Here is a 7,529-nt window from a genome sequence, read left to right as displayed (position 1 = left end):
TTTTAAAAATTGTGCATTTACTTATTATTGTATATATAATTCATATATTTATATATTTATAATATTTACTTATTATTTATTTTTCTATATATTGAGTATTTCTCTTTTTTATACTTTATATTTAGTTAATATCTATATTTTATATTTCAAGATAGATGTTTAAATCTTAATGTTTTTTTTCCATTTTTAATGAAAAACGGCAATGTTTCATAGAAGAACTTGGACAAATAGTCAAATAGTTATATTTATGTTTTTTTTCTTTTTTTATAAAAAGGTAATGTTACATTATGGAGATAAGCCATTTTTTTTTGTGAAAAAATGGTAATCTTACATATGTTTAATGTAGTTTTTCCATTTTTTTTATGTTGTATGTTTACATATTATTGTTATTTTTAAATGTAAAATGGTAATCTTACACATGTTTAAAATAGTATTTCCATTTTTTATGTTGTATGTTTACATATTATTTATTATTTTCGAAATTATATATAATGTTTTTTTTACAAAATAGTAATGTTACATTAAGGAGATAAGCCGTCTTTTTTTTAGTGAAAAATGGTAATCTTACATATGTTTATTTTTCTATTTTTTATGTTGTATGTTTACATATTATTTTTTTAAATTAAAAATGAAAAATGGTAATCGTACATATGTTTAATGTAGTATTTTTATTTTTTATGTTGTATGTTTACATATTATTTTTTTAAATTAAAAATGAAAAATGGTAATCGTACATATGTTTAATGTAGTATTTTTATTTTTTATGTTGTATGTTTACATATTATTTTTTTAAATTAAAAATGAAAAATGGTAATCGTACATATGTTTAATGTAGTTTTTCCATTTTTTATGCTGTATGTTTACATATTATTTATAATTTTCGAAAATTATAAATATTAAAATGTAAAACTATATTTTATGCCACGTGTTATCTTTCGGGAGAAGTTTTTTTCGCTGATGTGGACGCTCTATGGAGCCTCAAAATGTCTCTTTTATTAGTATATAATATTTTTAAAATTGTGCATTTACATATTATTGTATATATAATTCATATATTTATATATTTATAATATTTACTTACTATTTATTTTTCTATATATTGAGTATTTCTCTTTCTTATATTTTATATTTAGTTAATATCTATATTTTATTAGTATAGAGCTCCATTTTATTAGTATAGAGTTCCATTTTATTAGTATAGATACATTTTTCAAATAGATGTTTAATTTAGTTTTTTCATTTTTTAATTATATATTTACGTTTTCTAATTTTTTTGCTTTTATATCAGATTATAAATTATGATAGATGTTGAATGTAATATTTCTATTTCTTATATTGTATATTTACTTTTTATTTATTTTCCTTATATTGTATATTTACTTATTATTGTTTAATGTAACATTTCTATTTCTTATATTATATATTTACTTATTATTTATTTTTCTTTATATGTATTTTTATTTTTATTTTTTGTTAATGCCACGTGTCATCTTTTAGAAGAAGTTTTTTCCGCTGATGTGGACGCTCTGCGGAGCCTCAAAAGCTCCCTTTTATTAGTATAGATTCTCCCTTTTATTACAAATATTAGTTAATATTTGCAACACTATGGAATAAATGTTTTCGAAAATTAGTAATATTAAAATGTAAAACTATATTTTATGCCACGTGTCATCTTTCGGAAGAAGTTTTTTTTGCTGATGTGGACGCTCTATGGAGCCTCAAAAGGTATCTTTTATTAGTAAGGAATAGATGTTTAAATCTTAATGTTTTTTTCCATTTTTAATGTAATACGGCAATTTTTAATGTAATACGGCAATGTAATGTTACATATGTTTAATGTAGTTTTTCCATTTTTTATGTTGTATGTTTACATATTATTTTTTAAAAATAAAAATAAAAAATGGTAATCTTACATATGTTTAATGTAGTATTTCCATTTTTTATGTTGTATGTTTACATATATTTATTATTTTCGAAATTATATATAATGTTTTTTGTTTTTTTTTTATAAAACGGTAATGTTACATTATGGAGATAAGCCGTCTTTTTTTTAAGTGAAAAATTGTAATTTTACATATGCTTAATGTAGTTTTTTCATTTTTATGCTGTATGTTTACATATTGTTTATAATTTTCGAAAATTAGTAATATTAAAATATAAAACTATATTTTATGCCACATGTCATCTTTCGGGAGAAGTTTTTTTCGCTGATGTGAACGCTCTATGGAGCCTCAAAAGGTCCCTACGCCCGGGTTAATCCCTATTATTCTTCTTTCAGGAACAGAGGGAGTAGAAAGTTTTTGACCGGGACCAAATTATATTGAATATATGTTATAAATCAATTTATGGATGTCCATAACCGTCCCGGTCGATAAACCGGCCCATCCGCAGGAGAGAGAGAGAGGAGAGAGAGAGAGGAGAGAGTCGGCCGAGTATGAGAGAGAGGCGGCCAAGAACTTTCCATTCTTCTAGTTTTCCTAATTTACTTATGTTTATGATTTGTAATATATCATATTCTTGTATTTCAATTTATCTCTCTTGTAACCCTTATATAAAGGGAACACTTATTCATTAATAAAATACAGAAACATTCAGGTCAAAATCTATTGTTTCACAACACGTTATCAGCAAGAAACTCTTAAACACCCTGAGCCTAAAACCAAATTGACAAAACCCCAAAAACCCTAACCCTAATCCGACGAACCTGTCGAACCCTAAAACTCGATCGCATCTTGCGTCCGTCTCAGCCTCCGCTCGCGATCCCGACGATCTTCGCTCCAGCTCGTAGACGCGCGTTCTCGATAGAAGCCGACGAACGTCCCCGGTAGCACTTGGCGCGCGTTCTCAGCATCAGCCCAGCACACGATCGTTCCAGCTCGTTCCAGCTCGTTTCCAGCTCGCGTCCGATCGTCCAGCTCGAGGTTCTCTTGGTGGTCCGGTTCTACAATCTTCAAAACCTAAAGGTAATTCGAATTCTGAAAACATGAAATCGAATTTGGCTGTTTTGTAAAGATTGAAACCCTAAAAACCTAATCTCTAAAAGATGAAAGCCATAGGATAATAGATCAATCCTCCTATGAGTAAATCGAAGCTCTATAAGCTCGATCTAAACCCTAAAATCGAGATTTGATCCATTGATCAATTAAAATCAGAACTTTGAAGGTTTTGAATCTCAAAATTAAACTCCTTTGATCTAAGGTCAAATCAAATTCCCAAAACCCTAATCTGAAAAAAAATCAATTTGTATTGTTTGGAATTTGAACATTGATTGATCACCTAAAACTATTGATTAGGATTGTTTAAACTTGAATCTGAATTTGTCTTGATTAAACTGAAACCCTAAATAACCTAGAGATGGATCATAGATTGTTGAAGTTATATTAGGGTGGGAAATAAGTTAAAAATGTGTTGTTATTATACTTAAGCTCTTTTTTATTAGTATAGATTCTTCATAGGGCGTCCGCTGATGTGGACGCCCCATGGAACCTCAAAAACTTCATTTTATTAGTATAGATTCTCCCAATTAATTAATTTATCATAATTAAGGTTAGAGAAAAAAATCACGTAATTCGCGGATGGCCTCATTTTCCAAAAATATTAAACCCACAAATGTGGTAAACTTAACCGACATTACATTTTTAACCAAAATGGCGTCGTTCAAGTGAAAAGGTTGAGCAACTTCGTCGTTTCTCCTCCGCCGCGTACGAAACGTTCACCGGCCGTGCTGTCTGGAAACGTCGTCGTTGTAACAGATTCCTCGGAGTACATCGATGGAGTTTCCGGTCGCCGCGTTTCCTCCTTGAACGCTGTCGTTTGAATCGGAAAAGTAGGGATTAGAGAGAGATCTAGCTCCGACGGCGGTCGTCGTTGTTGTTGTTCTGTCGCTAAACGTTTCCATTTGGGCGGAGATCTAGAGGTCGAGAAACGACAGTGGTGGTAGTTCTTCCGGTCACCTGAATACTTCAACATTTCCATGCAGATCTCGTCGGAAAGTTGGTGACGGAAACCCGCCGTCACGTGTAAGAAGCTCCGGGATATGTCTCAAAGAACCGCCGCGGAGAACCGTCTCAACCGCCGCTTGACAAATATTCCAATTCCCCGTCGACAACAACCCGACGGCGTCGTTCACCGGATTCACAGTTCTCCCACAAGCTTCGTAAAGCAAAGACTGGAATAAAGCTGTAAAAGACCAAAATACCCTTAAGATTAAGAAGAACAGAAACGACGGCGTCTAATCATTAAAAAAATAGTTTACCAGGGCATTGAGATTCCGGTTCGGCGGAGATGAAGGACATTAACCGGCACGGCCGAAGAATTTAGCGACGAAGACGGTGGCGTGGCCTTGAGCTTCGGCGGATTCGATCCACTGGATACAAGGACGGAGGATGCAGTTCTCGCTGCAACCTTTACGGAGAACTCGACAACCATTGCAACTCATGATATTCAGTTTTTTTTTTAAATTAACTAATGTTACTTTTGCTTTTCTCCTGGTTTGCTATTATCTGGGAGATTCACATGGATTTTCGAAGATGATGATGATGAAGATTTGCTTTGGGTGCAAGAAAGAGATATTTGATGTGAGAGAGAAAGATACTTGGACAAAGGGCAATGTTTTTGGAAGACGAAGCAGACTAATGTATTGTATAGACTTATATATAGACACGTCGAAGCACCGTAGTCTATTGCTTAAGGTTTAAAGGCTTCTACATACAGGTTTCGGGTTTGAATCCCATACTATGTAATTTCTTGTAGATTACAGGAAATCCAGGTTTCAAGTCCCGGAGAAAACGATTTATTAAATAATTATGCAGACTACGGAAGAAAGACTTACAAAGGATCTTCAACATGGTGCAAGTAAATCTGGTCAGACGTTTATCTTCATAGGACGGCTCAGGTGATGCTGTTAGGCGTGAGTCCTCATAAGGCAGGTAGTATTGTCGGTTGTCGAATCGTCTATGTAATCTTTCTCATATCATAATTGTAATATCCTAATAAGTCAGCGATAAAAAAAAGAGTTATATAAAGACACATTGATTGATATAAGTGAACCAATGGATCATGCTATGAGTTTATTTTATTTTAATTGGATAATAAGTAAATGTTATAATGCCTTATAAATAGAAAATGATTTTTTTTTATGAAGCTGATTTATCCTGACATTACAATCATGAGAAAGATTACATAGACGATTCGATCTTATGAGGATCTACTTCTAACTGCATCATTTTAGTCGTTCTATGAAGATTCACTCCTGATCAGATTTATTTGCACCATGTTGAAGATTCCTTGTAATAAAATGATTACTTACTACTCCCTTTGTTTAAGTTAGTTTGATGTTTAAGAATTATTTTTACTACAAAATAAATGATATTTTCATTACTATAAAAAATAATGTAGTTTGATATTGATTACCTATTACATAATACTGAATTTTCATTTATTGAATTAGTTATGTTTAATTCTATTTTTAAATAATTAAGATAAATTGTATAAATTTTTGAATATTTTCTAATATATGTATATCTATATTACTAAAATTGAAGTATCTTTTAAAAATAACATTTACTTCACTACTTCCTCCGTTTCACAATGTAAGTAGTTTAGACTAAAAACACTAATATTAAGAAAGTTGGTACTTAAAAAAAAATTTAATTAATTAGTTCAACCAATTATAAAAAAAATTGATATTATTTGATTGGTTACATTATATCTAATAAATGCAAAAATTATCTAGATATTTGGAAACTACTTACATTTTGAAACAAAAGAATTTTTCTTAAACTAGTTACAATAAGAAACAGAGGGAGTATAATATTTACTAACTTATGCCACTGAATTAATAATTACTAATTAATTAATTATTTTGTTTGATTTTTCTCTATCCAAACTTAATTACTTAACCAACAATTAATTTATTTTATTATATTATTCTCTAACCAAATTTACCAAAATTACATATATCCTCTGACCGAATTATTCTCTAACCAACTTTTACAATAAATTAAAATATATATATATATATATAATATGTGACTACAAATTTTAAATTTTATATATTCATGTACATTATTATTTTATTTCACATACAAAATATAAACCATAAATATTTTTGCTAAAACATATAAATTTATTTTTCAAAAATATGTTAAATAACTTAACGATTAATATAATTCACACAAATGTATTTAAATTATAAGAACACAACAAATAAATTTCAATTTAATATTTTCCTAAAATATGAACATAAAAGTGGAATTTATTTAGCATATAAAATACTTAGAGACATATCTATCTATCTATCTTATTAAAACATAAATACATTTATTTTGGAAAGATATATTTACTAATTAAACATAAATACAATAAGTTTATTTTAATTTATAAATAAATACATCAAATGGTATAGTTAAAAATATTGCTTGACAAATATGTTATATAACATATAATTTTGATTGGTTTTATATCCAAGTGCAATATGAACAATCAACAAATTTATAGAAAATTAAAAACCGTCGATCTATCGTAAATGTTATACTTTATAAATCGAACAAACATCTATATGGATACATGTTTGTTCAACTATTACATTAATTTCATATGTTTATTATTCTATTAAATAAATACTTGTGTGGATGCACGGATCACCTTAAAATTTAAGTAAAATGAAACAGAGATTACTGATTAAAAGGAATTAAAATACTAAACTATAAATAAATTTGTAGTGTTACGTTTGATAAATTTAAATAATCAGTAAAGTAAAGAAGATGGTGTGTGGTTGTTGGCTAGGTGGTGATGAGGAGAGAGAAGAGGAAAAGAGATTTTCCAAGGTGATGGGTGCCAACGGCTCCGTGTCTCCGCGAATAGTTGTGCCTCCTCAACCATTGGTTCATTTACACTTCAAAAAGAAAAAGAAATATTTTCTGTTCATATATATTTTTAAATAAATTAATATATCTGTAAATGATGCACCATGCGTGAACGATCTCGAGAATTTGATGCAACTGTCAAACTAAAATTGCCTTTCTATTTTTTCAAAAACGTTTTAATGATTTGTTCAGGTTTTTGATTGATACAACTTTTCTCAGCAGAAAAATCGACGATTAGCATATATTGTCAAAATGAAAATGTCCTACTTAAATAACATTCCATTAAAATAACATTCAGCTCTCTCAAGTTATTATTTTTCTTAATAGTTATCCTTTTTTTTTTTTTTTATAACTCTGGTATCTGGGCAGACACATACCTTGTTAAACTAAATTTGCGTTTCTTAAACTATCCAATGTTCTCTCTGGACTTCTGTTGTAAGTAGACTTTGTTATTTATTTACTCAAAATTTATCAACCCATTGAGATTGTTTGTTTAGGGTTAAGTCTAAGCTGACCCTTCAGTGAAACAAATCCACTACCTGACCCTTAAATCATCCTTACGGGTTTAGTGTGTAAAAATATTTTAGAAGAAACTTATTTACAACTCGTGCCACTATTATCCTATCCAAAATCCGACATGTTTTCTGACCCAGAACCCGACCC

General features: G+C 29.4%; 1 pseudogene; it reads right to left on the bottom strand.

Moving 5' to 3' along the window:
• Window positions 1-3,647: 3,647 nt before the first annotated feature.
• LOC106298373 lies at window positions 3,648-4,803 on the bottom strand (annotated as a pseudogene).
• Window positions 4,804-7,529: the final 2,726 nt, after the last annotated feature.

The sequence above is a fragment of the Brassica oleracea genome, chromosome C1 (genome assembly GCF_000695525.1).
Source record: "Brassica oleracea var. oleracea cultivar TO1000 chromosome C1, BOL, whole genome shotgun sequence".
In the NCBI taxonomy this organism is placed as follows: Eukaryota; Viridiplantae; Streptophyta; class Magnoliopsida; order Brassicales; family Brassicaceae; genus Brassica; species Brassica oleracea.
This window is presented reverse-complemented; position numbering and strand designations above follow the sequence as displayed.